The sequence below is a fragment of the Hetaerina americana genome, unplaced genomic scaffold (assembly GCF_022747635.1).
Source record: "Hetaerina americana unplaced genomic scaffold, ioHetAmer1.1.p SCAF_1, whole genome shotgun sequence".
NCBI classification, from domain to species: domain Eukaryota; kingdom Metazoa; phylum Arthropoda; class Insecta; order Odonata; family Calopterygidae; genus Hetaerina; species Hetaerina americana.
In genome coordinates this window covers 79,916,578-79,932,222 of record NW_027286069.1, presented here as the reverse complement: position 1 = coordinate 79,932,222, position 15,645 = coordinate 79,916,578, and the positions used below count along the sequence as shown (strand labels likewise).

At 39.4% G+C, this 15,645-nt stretch overlaps 1 protein-coding gene across 1 annotated transcript in view; it reads left to right on the top strand.

Annotated features, from left to right (window-relative positions):
- Positions 1 to 15,645, top strand: part of LOC139693796 (uncharacterized) — a 985,124-nt gene that overhangs the window by 594,050 nt on the left and 375,429 nt on the right. The gene's annotated exons all lie outside the window — the stretch shown is intronic.

The following is a 15,645-nucleotide window of genomic DNA, read 5'->3' as shown; positions in this document are numbered from 1 at the left end:
GCCCCCGTTTTCGGTCCATGAAATTTAAGGAATGGTGTTTGACAGTGTTTTAGTGACCACATTACTGCCACGTGGAGGACGGTTCAACGGCAACTCTAGGGCCATCGTTTTCTCATACCCCATGCCCGTGCTTCGTCCTCTTTCCAGAAAGGCACTATCAGCCGTGGACTCAAAAACCTCAAAATTAGCATTTTAAAGGCTTAACTTTTTCCTTTTCGTATGGGTATCGTGTTCGCTGGTTCCAGACATTAAGGATCCTTTTAAGTCAAAACCACGCATTAAATGCTTTCCTTATAGTTATGTATTGCATATTTATTCAGGAAGACTTTGGTAGAGAGGAGAATGTAGGGTTGAGAAGTAAGGCAAAGGGTAAAAGATTATTCATGTTGAACGGATTTAAGTAAGTTTGATTATACGCGGAGATGAAACTTTTAATTACTACGTAGGGTGATACGATATTTCGTGTCATGTTCGTTGGGTCGTAGAAGTGTAGCGGTACTTTGTTGGACCCTGGGCCCATTGAAAACCAGTAACTTCAGAGGTAGATTACCACTAAGAATGAATTCAGAATAGTATAGCTCCTGTTGATGATGTGGAAAACAAAAAACACCTATTGTAGTGGTGTAATGTTTTACGATATCAAAAGTTATTTTTGATAAAATTACATGCTCCAGACTTTTATTATATTTAGAGTGACATTTTTCTACTTACGAACGATAATATATCTTTGAGAGGAACATAGAGAGCAAAAAACTGCTACTAAGATAAATTTAAGTAAAAAAATTTGATATTTCTTGACAAAATTAGGTATAGATTTGCTTAAGTTAGCTTTTTTTGAACATTCAAGTGGTTAACGTAAGTTTTGAATGAACGAGCCTATACAATTTCTCCTATTCAATAACAACCTGAACTCGGGCACTACAGCAAGTTCCTCTTCAATTCAGCGTACTTTCTTTATCCCTCCATTCTATCCAACATGTCTTTCCTGTTCCTTCCTCTTCTTTGTTTGCTTAACATTCTCCCTTCTATTAGTGTCTTCCATAACCCATCGCAAATCAAAACGCTCTGAATGAATCTTTCCTGCATACTTTGAATTTCTCCCAACAACCTTCTCCCTTCCCCAGTTTGCCTAGCACTTCCTCGTTTTTTATTATTTTAATCTACTTATGCCTATTAGCCCTTTTTAAATGGCCATGCTTCCACGGCATACAACGCCATGCTCTACATTAAAGTTTTAACGAGCCTTTTCTTTCCATCCTTAATCAAATGCCTCTGTCATCTATTCCATCCGCCTTGTGAAAGCTTCTTAGTTTCTTTATATTAGTTTGTATAAGTATGCACTGAAAGGAATTGGAAAATGATTTTCGTGAAAATCTCCGGCACTGAATTTTTTGTGGTCCAAGGCCCCTTCATCAGTTCCACAGCAGTCTTTTTTATATTTTTTAGTGTCCGATAAACCAATTTAAATGACTTTATTTGCAAAACGGTCCTTATTTTATGGGTGTGTATGACACGAAAGCCGGCCAAACGGTGAGACGGGTAAATTACACGATAGTGACAAATCTAAATAAATGTATCAGGTGTTACTTTTCAACAATGCTTTACACTTATTATAAGAAATTAAATCACAAGATATTTCCAAACAATTTTATTTTATCAATCATGATTTTGAATAATATATAATTACGACTATCATGGTCTATTAACCTTGATAATGGTGCTCGTGGCCGAACTCATGGTAGGTTAAGTGAAAAAAATAAGAATATGTACATGATGATTTAAAATTATCCCAATAACTAGTGGTAAAGTTTACAAATATATTATTGAAAATAGGAATTAATTTTTCTCTCACTCAATTTTTATTCTTTTTTCGATACTTTTTCACAGTTATTATCTATTCCGTTTGATTCTCTCATGGCGATGTCTCTCTTCAGTTAGATTCTTTCATCCTCTCGCACAGTTTTTAATGGATGGAGTTAAATAATGCGTTATTTAGTAGAAATTCCTACCACTAAAAGAAGATGCCTTCTGATGACATGGCTGTTTTTTTAATTAGGTATTTAAAATATTAAATCCAAACCTGCTCCTTTCACGTCCAAAACGTTATCAAAGACCGCTGTCATATGCATCAAATAGACTCAGGGTATCTCTCCGAAAATAATGTTTTCCCGAGGCATAGAGCATTGTCGAATCCAGGCGTTGGCTCAAAATACTAAGGTCAATAGTCACCTTAGTCAATTAAGTCTTCACTAGAGGCCACGGGATTGCTGCTTGAGCCTTCTTGTCCAAAGGATGATTTGAGCCCTCAGGCTCTCAGATAAACAGCAAGGACGTTAAGTGCTTATGTACGTGATTTAGTCGACCATTTAGCCCAGTAATAGCATAATACGTCTCTGCAAACCAAGATTGTCGAGTCCACCCACCGCTAGGTAATGCAGATACCAAGTGAAGAGAATCAGTATCACTTTGAACTTTGCCTCAGACTGGTATGGTTATGGCTTACTGAGGTTTTACATTATTAATGTGGTCACTCTCGGTCTGTATTTAGATGTGCGTGTGTATTACAGTAAGATAAGGGGTGTGTGGTATGAAACTCGCTTAATTTCTAATCGCCATTGTGATCACAAATCCCTCAATAGCCTACTCCAACTAGATCATACCAATGTGATTCCCCGCCTGAGTATTTTTTTTGCTGTAAAATATCCTCAGAATAAATGTGGCTGCACAAATTTGCACAAAGCATATGAAAATATAGCAAAATGCTACCAGCCGCGTCCTTTAAAAATAATTTAAAAAATTTTCCGGGATTTTTTATCCTGAATAACTGCAATAATGCAATAGATCATGCTTAGACATGTCATGTAGATAGAAGATAATATTTGAAAAAATTCAACTTATGAAACCTAGCATCACATGAGGAATAATATTCAAGAAGTTGTGACAAAGTGAAGTATCTAGAAATAATAGCAAATATGTGGATTAAATAGTAAATGGATGAAAATGTATTCCATCTGGAGATTTATATTTGCAACATCGTTCCGTTTTCTCCTCATTTGTCATTCATTTAATTACCTGGTTAAATATTTCAAATGTGTGCGCATAAAAATAGTGGACTAATGATAATGTTTCAGTTTGAAAGGGAATGTTTATGGCATAATAATGAGTTAGAAAGCAATATAAACGATACGCAAAGGAAAGAAAAGCAGCGTCTGTACAGTTAGAGATGTTTGTTTAATCATAGTACGAGACGACTTAGACCTGTCTTGTTAGGACGATCATGCAAAAGGTTCACTTCCCCAGCACGGAAACTCCAGGAAAGTTAACCGTGAATGGCCTTAATTGGAGCATCAGAGTGCATTGCAGGGATTTGGTTACTTACGTACTACGTGTTACTTAGATTAGGTCCACTGAGATTGAGCTTTTGTTTGCTTTTGCGAGGATGACGTTGGCCCACCGCGGCTTGAGAGAAGGATTTAATAACTACGGATAGTTCTCGCTAGTTTGCTGTGGTTCTAAGGAATAAATCCGATGACAAACATTATTACATTATCTTGTCCACCCTGGACTCACTTTTTGTTTCTAACTGTTTTAAACTGTAAAAAAATCGCTGAAAGTCTTGCTGTCGCTTGAGTCGCTGTTTATAAAAGTAGATCAAAGGAAAGGAAAAGTTAAAACATGCTCTTCACTCGTATCTTTCAAAGAATTAAAATTTTTTTCATTTTCAATGCGCTGCCTTTGTATCTAATCTTTTAAAGATGAGGAAGGCGACGTGCTATTAAGTGATTCGTTAAATGGCTCGATTTTATCTAGCAGTAATCAAAATAATTAACCACATCAGCCCCATTTTTATGGCGTTTCACGGCCGAGATGAAATATTCTTTTCCAGATTCCCTGCTCCCGTAGAAGGTTAACAGCTCCACACAAAATTGGTGGCCGTCCTGATTAACAAATATCTCATTCTTGTCTCAGTCACGCGTCAACGCCCGCCTTAATGATATTCTTTCCAACGAAAAGGGAGGGAAAAAAACATTATAAATGCCCTCGACTCTTTCTCCCTCTCTTCCGTTTTCTCCCCCCGATGAAAAAGGTAAGCAGTATTTCCGGGAAATATTTTCCATCGTCCACTTGTTAATTAGATGGACGTCACTGTAAGATAAAAAATAACTCGCCGGCGTTCGCCCCTACCCACCCCTCGCTCTCGTGTTTATGTTTATTCTAATCCCATCCTCGCATATATTCCCAATTTTTCTCGAGGACACCCTTTTCTATTAATGCTCTCCGAATAACAACTCTGAGCCCTTCCATAGCGTTCCTTCTCCACGCACCGTTCTCCCAACACCCATACCTACGCACCCATCCATACCCAGAGCGGAAGTCTTTCCTCCTCCGCCTCAACATCGAGCTCCTTTTGCCTGATTGCTTTAATATATTTTATATATAATGTATGCATGGGTGTATATAAAATATGAAATAACAAACGCACCGTTTTAAACATCGAAAGAAATACAAAAGAACCCTCAAGAAGAAACTTTTCGACGTTCATTCCTCCTTCCAGGGAAAAATATGACTATGTATGTATATATTATTATTTATTAACATTATGTATGCACTGTTTATTATATGTGTATACACACACATATATTCCTATCCTTTTTTATATCTATATCCATGTAAATGAATATAACATATATATCCATATAAATAAATATATATATATATATATATATATATATATATGTATATATATATACATATACTATATTTATATATATATACATATACTATATTTGTATATATATATATATATACACATATACTATATTTGTATATATATATATATACACATATGCTATATATGTAAACATACTTACGCATATATACACACACACATTGCAACCGGAAAATTCTCTTTCCTCTCTCCCTCCCTCCCCCTCTTTTTTTCCTCAAGAGAGAAAATTTATCACCTCTCTCTCTGGGTTCTCTTCTTACCCTCCTCCTTCTCACTCCCTTTCTCCCACAACAACAGGACTCTGGGACTTCCCTTCTCTGTAGAGAGTGAGAGAAGGGGATAGGGAAAGGGAGAGGGATAGGCGGGGGTGAAGAGTGTTATAGGGGTTTACCGGGGCCCACCTCGCCGCCGACGTTCCTCCGGATGAGTGATTGCGACGGCGGCCTAGATGGCGTTTTTCAAACTCCCACCCACTTCACTCCCCAACTTCCAACTTCCGTCCCCCGCCCCTTAAATCCGCGCGCTCGCACACCATTCCCCAAACCTCCCACCACACCGCTCTTGCACATACGAACTCGCCCTCGCAGTAGGCACCTATTATCTCTACCTCCCGTCCTCCATCCCCGACGCTCCCTCCCGCGATCCCTCTCCCGGGTGCCTCTCAGGGGTCCACCTCGGTGCTTTCGACATCGCTCCCGTTTCCCTCCTCCCTCCGACGCGCCCGTCGCTGGAGCCAGCCGGAAATTCAGCGTGCTTCAAAAGAGGCCTCCCCAACGCACGGCGCGGCGCGAATCCAATAGCTCCGTCCCGTCGCCCGTCTTCCCCAAGCCCTTCATCGCCCCCTCGTCCCATCGACGCCCTCCCGCATCCTATCCCGGTAATGTAACATTTAACAATATTTTCCACGTGTTTTGTGTATTTTTTGCACTCTTTTGGAAACAGTGGGACCTGTGTTTTCGTTTCTTATTTCATTTTGCGTCACGCATGTCAGGGAAAGAAAGACCGTTAAGCTAACAGATGCCATGCTTTAATAGAAAATCAAACTCCCTTTCGTAGGGATTTGTTGAAATGGATTGTAATTACTTGCGAGACTTGTCTCCTGTAAAACGTTTTTTCACCTCATTTTGAGCTTTTCCTTGTTTTCCCCTCTCCCCCAACGTTCTGTCAATTCACGGCCCGACACTTCCTTTAATGGCAGTGAAATTGTATGCCACGGGTCCACGGCTCTGTTCACTTGGAGGTGAATGCCTCAAGGAATATATCAGTATGCAGAACATTTGGGAAAACATTTATTCCCTAAACGAGATGTGATCACACCACGGTCATTTACTTGAGTGGAATAAAGCAATTTCCGCAAAACTAACCTATTTGGTGCGATTTATACTGTCCTTCGCTCATTAGGCCCTCTAGATGGTGGCGGAGTTAAGCCCTCGCCAGCCAATCCAGAGGAAAGCGGGTTCGAGTCTCGCCCACGTGAAATTTTCTCCACCTAGGACATGGATGGTTTGTAGTTGTCTTTACTGTAATGTATAAGGGTTAGGAAGAAAAAGGGACTATGAAGTCTCAATCTCGCCCCAATTAAGGTTGTCAAAAAAATAAAAAACCAGTTGAATTGTAAGTCGTTTCCCGGACTGCGCAATTCCTGATGCCAATTTTTGTGACTCGGGCCTTATAGGTACCAATGTGCTTAAGCTCTACTCCAAGAAAAAATACTGGAAAAAGGCTTTGGCGATGTCGTATTCTCAAAAGAGAGAATTGGAGATTATGTGCCGAGCATTTATCACGCGGGTTTCACTTGAAGACTGGGATCACTGTCGAAAATATTGGACTCTAAGAGAATCGAGCAAGGGAGCGTGGCATGCAAGTATTTATTTGAGCACTAATTTAGTGTACATAATCGAACCTTAAATGTGGCTCTTACGGGGTGGATCATGTATTTAGATTTCATCTGCTTTAATACACACCTGCTGTGTATTAAGGTGTTTCTGTGCATTATTAAGTCTAAAATACCATGTCACATAAGTAAATACCGTGAAACGTAATTAAAATCAAAGTGATATTTCTTTTAATTAAACCACCGAAATCCCAAAAATGTATTTCATTTGATTTTCATTAAAACAAAATGCTCAACAAAATCTTGTATATCATACTCCTTAACGGATGGAATATATAAATTTGTGAGTTTGGTACAGAAATTGTTTCACCATATTCTCCTTCATTTCATAGATGCATAAAGCGAGTGCCAAGAGAAAAGAAACCTCTTATGCTTGGTAGATAGCGTTTATCGTTACTGTAATGACTAAAGCCGCAGGCCCGTTTCCAGTCTTGGTTGCTAATGGTAGCTAATCTCTGCTAATCAGCTCTCCGATAATCTTTCTTTGTTGCTATTAATCAAATCGCGTTCTACAAAAAGTAATATCAAATTATTAAACAATGGTTGTGACTTTGGCGAGGGTTTTCTTCAAATAAGACTAATTGAATTATTTATCCTCAACTTTGATTTGTTCCAATGGGGTAAATTATTAAATTTATATGATAATGCTTTCAAAACTAATCACTTTACTCATATTTTTCAGTCTTCATAAAGGGAGATTACTTCTTCTAACCTACATGTAGTGGCCAACTTTTATAGTTATTGGGAACCTCCTAATGCGGTGAACCGTGTAAACGTACTTTGTGATAATCCATTTTTAAGTCATTGCGAATAAATATGCTTTTTAACCATATTGTATTGATTCGTAAGCTAATATATTTTTACTGTAATATTAGCTCATGCATTGGCCAATCATTACGTGCTGGACTATCCCTTCAATTTTCTAATGGCTGCTTCGGCTCCCATAAACTCTATACCTACATTTTTACCCAATCAGTCCCCAAAAGAACTTATGGTCGGAAATGTGATGAACTCGGCCTGTATCTGTATTTAATAGTCAGTTTTATATTTGGAAAGTTCAATTTGTCGTACGTGAAGCTTTTTACTGATGTGGTCACCAATATCACGAAAGGAAAATATTTCATGCAAAGGTCAATTTAGTGGCTAACTTTCCTTAATTTATCATAGTGGTCACGCCTACAAATGTTACTTTGGGCTTAAATTACTCCCTTTATCTCAGTGTTGTGTTCTAATAATTTTTTTGAGGGCTGTACGATCGCGGGTTTCGGCACTTCTTCTTATTTATTCCTACAAATATTTTCAGCTGGCACCTTCATGTCGAGAAAGCGTCTTCATCTCGAAAGATATTAGCTGGAATGCTGCCGAAATTATTGGTTGTAAAAACAATGAATGCGGTGGCACCCGAGACCTTCCAGCCTTCGAAACCTACAGGCCACGGACACTTTAACAGTAACTTCGATTAATTTATACTGACATTAAGGTATAAGTTGTGCATATTATTTTCGTGGCTTCCAACTAGGCCTACCCAATGTACTTGCGACACTTTATCTTCGTTCATAAATGTTCTTCAAGGAATGGGCAGTTTTTTCTCTGTGGTCTGTGTTATTACGAAATCAGGCCCTTCGGCTAAGGGTCCGAAACAGAAGTTTTTTAGTGTTGTGCGAGCCATCTTATCCTTCTGCCCTTCGTGTGGTCTCTCCTTCTCTTCGTTTCATCGGAGGGCTCGCGGTTGGGGTGAGAGATTCCAGTTGAGACAGACCCGCAGAGGGCCTCGCGGCGAGTCCTGGAGGGGTAGGTCGAGCGAGAAGTCGTCCCTCTCTATTTTAGCGCCCCCATTTGTCCCCCCATGTGTGTATTTATCATCAACGTTTCCTCTTCCTTTCTCTCGCATCCCTTCTCCCTGTGTCTCCTCGCTCGTTCCTTCTATCCACCGAAATCCTCTCCTTCATTTTTTTCGTGCGTTCCCCTTTCCCTTCACCGCCATCTCTTTCGTCCCAACCGTTTTTTTATGTCTCGTCATCTTTTCCGACCTCCCGGAGCAAAACCTCCGCTTGCGTCCACGTCTCCGGTCGGAAGCTATATTTCCCCGTTTTTTTCGGTTTCCATAGTCTCCCCGCTCCAATTTTAATCCTGCACGGACACCCAACCGTCTGTAGCGCGCCCTAATGTGCCATGTTCTATGCGTCCTACGTAGAAATCCAGTTCAAAGCCATTTTGATGATTTGTGGCGCTAATACCTATTCGAGCTAAAACAAATTCGGGATAATCACATTCCAATTGCTTAATAATTTGGACCTCAGTTTCTTAAGGAACAATGTACTCGAGGATTAAGCAATATCATTTAAACATGTCACATAAGATGAATGTTTTCAGTGGTTACTACTCAAATATAATTCGCAATATTAAGAACATAGGCTCCATTTTCTGTTTAATACTTCACAAATACTTATTGTGGTGTCACTTAAATAAATAAATATATATATATATATATATATATATATATATATATATATATATATATATTCATTTATTTATTTATACATATATATGTATATATATATTTTTTTTCATGTATATGCAAACAAAAAACACAGTAGTCAATTCAAAGGTCGGTTAAGTCGGCAATGATAGATTTTAGAGTTCACCCAGTACTTAGCCCAACGGCGTGTAAAGTTCACACATCAGAGTAGCGGGGTCAGTTCCCCCTGCCGGCCATGGTTCACTGGGAAGATCTCTTGCCCTAAGAATCACCCAGCTGAGGGTGCCCAGTGACTTCACCCGGAATGGAACCCGGGCTGTCTGGTCAGTAGTCCAACGCTCTACCCCTAGACTACCGCGTCCTCGTATGTACATATGTTTATGTGTTTGTGTATATATATATATATATATATATATATATATATATATAATTCAGTATTCAGTTAGTTGTTTATAAGAAACCCGTGTCCACACCCTCCTCTCGTTCTCCTTAGAGTTTCCTCTTCCTCTCTGCTCTTTGCTCTTCTCCCCGGACAGGTCGTCTGGGTCCTCCTTCCCATCCAAACCCTAATTTGTTCAATCCAATTGCTCCCCTCCCTCCTCCTCCCCCTCCCCTCAACTCCTTTCCCTCCCTCGCAGGGCCTCTCCCCAAAGTTCGTCAGCGAACTAACTCGTCCCTCATCCTCTCTCCTCCCGCATCATTCCCCAGCCCAGAGTTAGCTCTCACCCAACTGCCTCGCATCTCCACCAGCTCTTCATTTAGGTAACCCCTCCATCTCGCCAGCGAGGACGAGAGGCCGAGGGCGCGAAAGGGTTCGGACGGAGGGGAAAAATGAAAGGGCAGGCGAGATGAGAAACGAGCGTGAGTGGAGGGGGTGTTAGGAACGTTGGGCATTTACGAATAAGGTGTCGTTTCCAACCCCTTCCTCTCTCCCCGCTGCCTGTCATCCCTTTCCTCACCTCACCTCCGCTGGTGCAATGATATTCTGATGCAGAGAGATGCACTGATTTCCCTGTCCCCATGTGGTGTGTAGCATGACAACGTTAAGTTAGTATCTTGGAGTCAAATGATGCATTGTTCGTATGCATTGCACAGGGGTTGTAAGTACGTGGAGGAGGTAAGGGGAAGGAAGAGTTACACAAGCGTGGAGATATTGGGAAATCGTAAAAAGAGTCGAAAAATTTCTCACGATTCTCGTGATAGAAATTAATTACGCTCTTACTTTCAAGCATGTAAAAAAAATTATAATTTAATCGTAGAATTAAAAATGGTTTTCAGTTTGATTAATAAAAGAAGTAGTGGCAAATGTGATGTGAAGTTCCGTATTTTATTAAGATTTCACCATGTGACACATGAGAGAGGAGGATTAGAAAATACCAACAAGAAATTGTTACCTAATATAAGGTAATGTTATGTGACAAGGATTCCCAAATGTGATCTAGCCATACACGTAGTTAATCCATATTTAGAGAGGGAATACGACGCTGTGATGAAGGTGAGAGGAAAATTTAGATACTTTACAGTATCTGCTATTAACTAAACTGTAAGCATTTAGATGCTTACAGTTTAGTTAATAGTTAATAATTATAAGGACTGAAAATATGCAAAAACACATGACATAGAAAAAACTAGGGTCAGGAAATGTCGAAATCGTGTGACGTAATATGCGTAGATCCAAAATCGTAATTACGATGCCGTAATCGAGGGGCGAGGTGAAATACGTTGCCGTAATGAATCTGTGCTATAATTGTTTTATGAATTTGCTCAGCATTATTTTTAAATATAGATACTATTTGGATGCACAACTTATGCTGAAAAGCGATGCTCAAATTTTACCCTTCATCCCTCTCCCCACACCCAACTCCCTTCACGTCTACCATCACCTGCGCCTGCTCCTCAATTTTTGCCCCTAGGTTACATGAGCCTGAATCTTTTTCACTCCCTCTTCTTCTTTTTATCTTTTCACAAACTCTAACATTCTCGTTCTTCTCACAGCCGTCCCATGGAAAGAAAAATGAAAAGGGGATTAGTTTTTTTTTCTTTTACCAGTAAAATAAAATGTGAAAACACGGTCTCTCTTTTCGTTGCTTCACCGGCGTGGCTGCTGCATTTGGGGTGTAATAGCATTAGCCGCAGCTCAACTGGGAATGCTCTCGCCGTGCGCTCGGATTTTAAGGGGACAGATGAAGAGGGGAATAATGGGAGAGGGTGAAAGGGGGAGGAAGATGGAACAGGAGGTGTGAGCATGTTTCGCTTCTCCGTGTATGTGTCTAAAGATCCCTGGATTTCCACTGCACATCATTGTACATTTAGAAGTATGTGCTCAAGTACCTAAACCTAAGATTTTGCACATGTTGTTTGTGAATATCCCTAAGAGTATGCATATATATTCATGAAGCATAATTAAATACATTTTTACATGATTTTAGGAATATATTTTCCGTATAGTTTCATTTTTCACATCAATTGATTAAGAAATTATTTCCATAAGCTTTTTAAATGTTATTAATTAGTATGTGTCGACGGACAAATATGGAATCACATTATCTTGATAAGAGAATCAATCATTGCACAGAATGATTTATTATTGACGTATTTGCAATATTGACTTATTACGTTGAGCGTCATCAGGTAGTGATGACCACGCCCAAAATGGAAACAATTATCGCCAGGCAATAAAAAAGGAGTTCTATGAAATTGTTTCCTCTATTATTTAGTTAAAGATGGAATTTTAAATGGTAAAGCCTGACACTGTGTCCTTTATGGAACGACTTAATTATTTTGCCTAAAATTTGATTTTAGTAATGCCGTTTACTTTGTATTCTTATTTTTACTCACATGTGTTTTCCATATTTCAAGTTTGCAGCCTAGATATGGTATATATTTTGTTCCCAATGAAAAATGGTTCAGATTATGCATAAGAAATTATGATTGTCATACGGAAAAATTATTTCAAAAATAAGTTTTCCACAGGCGTAAATAGTTGAATATTTAATTTATTGAGTAATCTTTTCAGTGATAACCTGCATATTATGAAACTAGCAAATTTTAAGGGCTGAAAATATGTGTCACAAAGTTCATACTTTCAAATATTTAGAATATGACTAAAAATCACATAATTTGATGAAACTTAAAATTATAGTGGAAACGACACCGATGGACACCATTTTTCTGTGCGTTCTAGGTTTTATGCATTAATGTTTGTTTTCACCGGGTAGTCGTGAACGTGTTTGTTTACGAGCGTGGTTGTGTGTGCATCGCATCCTTGCAGGTATGTACGCGTGTAACTTTGTTTCAAAATGCTCGGATTTGCAGAATGGGGACGAAAGTCATAAGGGATGGAGAGCGGAGCACGACGGATGATCGCCTGGTGAAGTGCAGGGGTCCGAGATAAATCTTTGGGGGCCCAGGCGAAGGGAGAGTGGTGCTTTTTTCATCGAGAGAAATAAAGCACTCCTTTCCATCCTTTCGAAGGGTCCTCGCTTCATCGTCCAATGCTCCCTCCTCGTTAGGGAATCAAATTAAAAAGTAACTACATAAGGTTGAGAATGAATGAACGCCCGCCAATTTTAAAGGACAAAAAAATATTTCCTTCCATTTCCACGGTTTTGCGTTGCTTGTGAGCGCAAAACGTCTGAGCGGTACCAGACTGAAAACCTTTCCCAATAAAAAATTAGCCTATTTTCAAGGTTTCCATTTTCAGACCTGCTTATATTTGTTCACCCAGGATAAAGCGACATAGAATTAGCTACGCCGCTACCATTGATATAGTTGTTGTAGTAGCAGGTGATAGGGGAGGTAACCTATAGCTGAATTCACCATTAGAGATAGATGGGAAGATTTACTAGAGGTAAGATATTCAGGGAATGAAGGGGCAGCGGAGAGAAACCCGGCATCGTCATTAGCCTACTCTTAAGGAAATGAGCCAAGGGATTAACGTCACATCCGACGGACGGAGATCGCCATTTAAAGTGTTCTCATCATAGTACAAGTAGGGATAGAAATATCACTATAACATTCCGCCACCTCTGTGTGTTCTAATTCTAATAATTTGTAATAACGAATTACCTTCAGCAAAATAAGGTTTTCTGAAATATTTCGCACTGACAATAGAGAATTACGGGGGGGGGATATTTTTCGCAAAATATCAGCATAATCTTCTATTGACATTAACTGCCCGTATTAACTTTAAAAATAGAAATTACTTACATGTTATCATTGAGCAGTTTGAATTTAGTCATTAATTGAAATGTATAATACAACTATTTGTGTATATGATAAACTTCATTATCTCCGTTTATCTTAGAGAAATGTGCATCCTTAGGGCAAATTGTAAGTCAGAAGAAATAAAATGTTTGATCCTTCATTTAAATATCAACGAGTATGTAGTATAGAATTTCTGTACGCTACTTTTGGACGGATTAAATGAGTAATAAATACTCTTAGATAATGAAAACACTATCGCCTCTGTTAAAATATTACTTCAAAAATTATTAGTGTAAGCACCGAACTAAACAACCCTTGAGCTACCACAAATCTTTAAAGCTCAGTCAAAAGATCATCAACCAAATGTTATGCTACAGGAGAAAATTGGTTTATGTTTAGCGGTAAGATGACGATAAAATAACAATTTTACCATCGTTACTCAGTTCCATGGACAAAAAAACGTTAACTTATGCAGGTACCTGTTGATCAAAATAAGAACTGTAAGTTAGCATGGTCCCAAAACAGTCAATGAAAAGATGAGTTCATTAGATTAGAATACAGTTGTTTGAAATGAGGAGAATATTCACGAATCAGAGAGGAGCATTAATAAAATAAGCTTTATGTACTTCTTAAACTTAAAACTAGCGGCTACTCATTTTGATTTTTCGTTAGAAAATTAAAGTTTCGGACGAACTGTAAGGACCAATATTTTATATTATTCCCATGTATTTGAAGTCATCTTATTGGTATCTTTAGTTTAATATCTTAGTTTTTAAATCACGCTTTGTGAGTTACATTCATTAGTCCATTAGTAGTCATATATGTGATGGTTTCAAAGTTTTAGTTCCAAAACAAGCGATTTTAATTTCCCAGCTCAAATATTAGGGACGCTTTTCGAATGGTAATTGTTTTATTGAGCTGTTGACAATTAACTTAGAATTAGCATAAATCTATTTCTGAAGACTATTTGGTGTATTCAAAATATTATTCAAAATCATTCAAAATAACTCCAGTGATTAACTGCTATTCATTACTGGATATTTCCGTTTGTTATAAAAAACCTATTTTTACCAAACTCTCAATTCAAAACTTTCAACCTTACTCCTACTTTTTTGAAGTTAATTCTTCTTCATGAGGTGCCAACTTTCGATTACATCATCAATAATTGTAGATATGTCATGCTTTAGTTTCCCCCCTCAGATCATTTTGAGAACCCGAGCAATTATGAAACCTCGCTTTCGAATCATATGCCTATTATTCAGTTGAGCCGTTTCGCTTATGACACAAGATACTTTGGGAAGTTCAGACTTAGTTTTGGCTGCGATATCTTTGCTCTTGCGCCAGCCAAAGCTCTCTATCTCCCTCACCCACCGTACACACACGCAACTCCGCCGCTTACTTTCACTGTGACTCTGCCCGTTAATGCCGTGGAGATGAGGAATCGCTCCACAAGCAGTTTACACCGACCCGAACCTCTAATTTACATCGAATCCGCAAACACACACCATCAATCCTCCGCGGCCCCATCTCACCGACACACGAACCCTCTTCCAACTCCATCCGCAGTATTATCATAACCAACCGACCTCCTCCCTTCCTCCTCCCGCTCTTTCTCATTCCGGCCCCCAATCCCTACGCTCTCTGTCCCTTTCTCCAGTTCCTTCTCTCCGAGCGAAGCCCTCTGCCAACGATGCTTCGTTCCCGATTTGCATCTGCGAACCCTTGTCAAAGCGCATTCACGATCACTTCACCTCCGAATCATCCCCTCTTCGCAAACCCTCGCGACGACCCCTAAACCGCGTCGGGAAAGAAAGGGGTAATACTTACGACCCCATCCACATACAGATACACACACACGCCATCCTCCCTCCCTCTTCCGCGGGGGAGATATTCTTATCCTCGAAAGCGCCGGAGCTCCTTACCGGGCCCACCTCCCGATATGTTGAATTTTAATGAGGAGTGTGATATTGGATGAGGATGAAGAGAGAGATTGATGAGGTTCTCGATGTCCCACTTGCCTCTTTCGCTCTTCCCTCACGTTCCTCCCCTCCTATCTCTCCTGTCGTGGCCGCGAGGGAAACCATCGAGGAGCGTACCTGTAGATGCAGAAATAGTAATAGGCAAGAGTATCCAGGGTGTAATGATTGGGCAGAGTGATATAAAAGAATAACTATTACGACACTCTATGCTGTTTGATAATTCAAGACTATCAACGATATGAATATTTCGATTTGAAAAGGGTCTTGTGGTGTTTCAATGATACTATTGAGCTGACGGATGAAGGTACCTAATTAGAGCGATGAATATTTCCATCTGCGATGACTCACTTAACTCTGA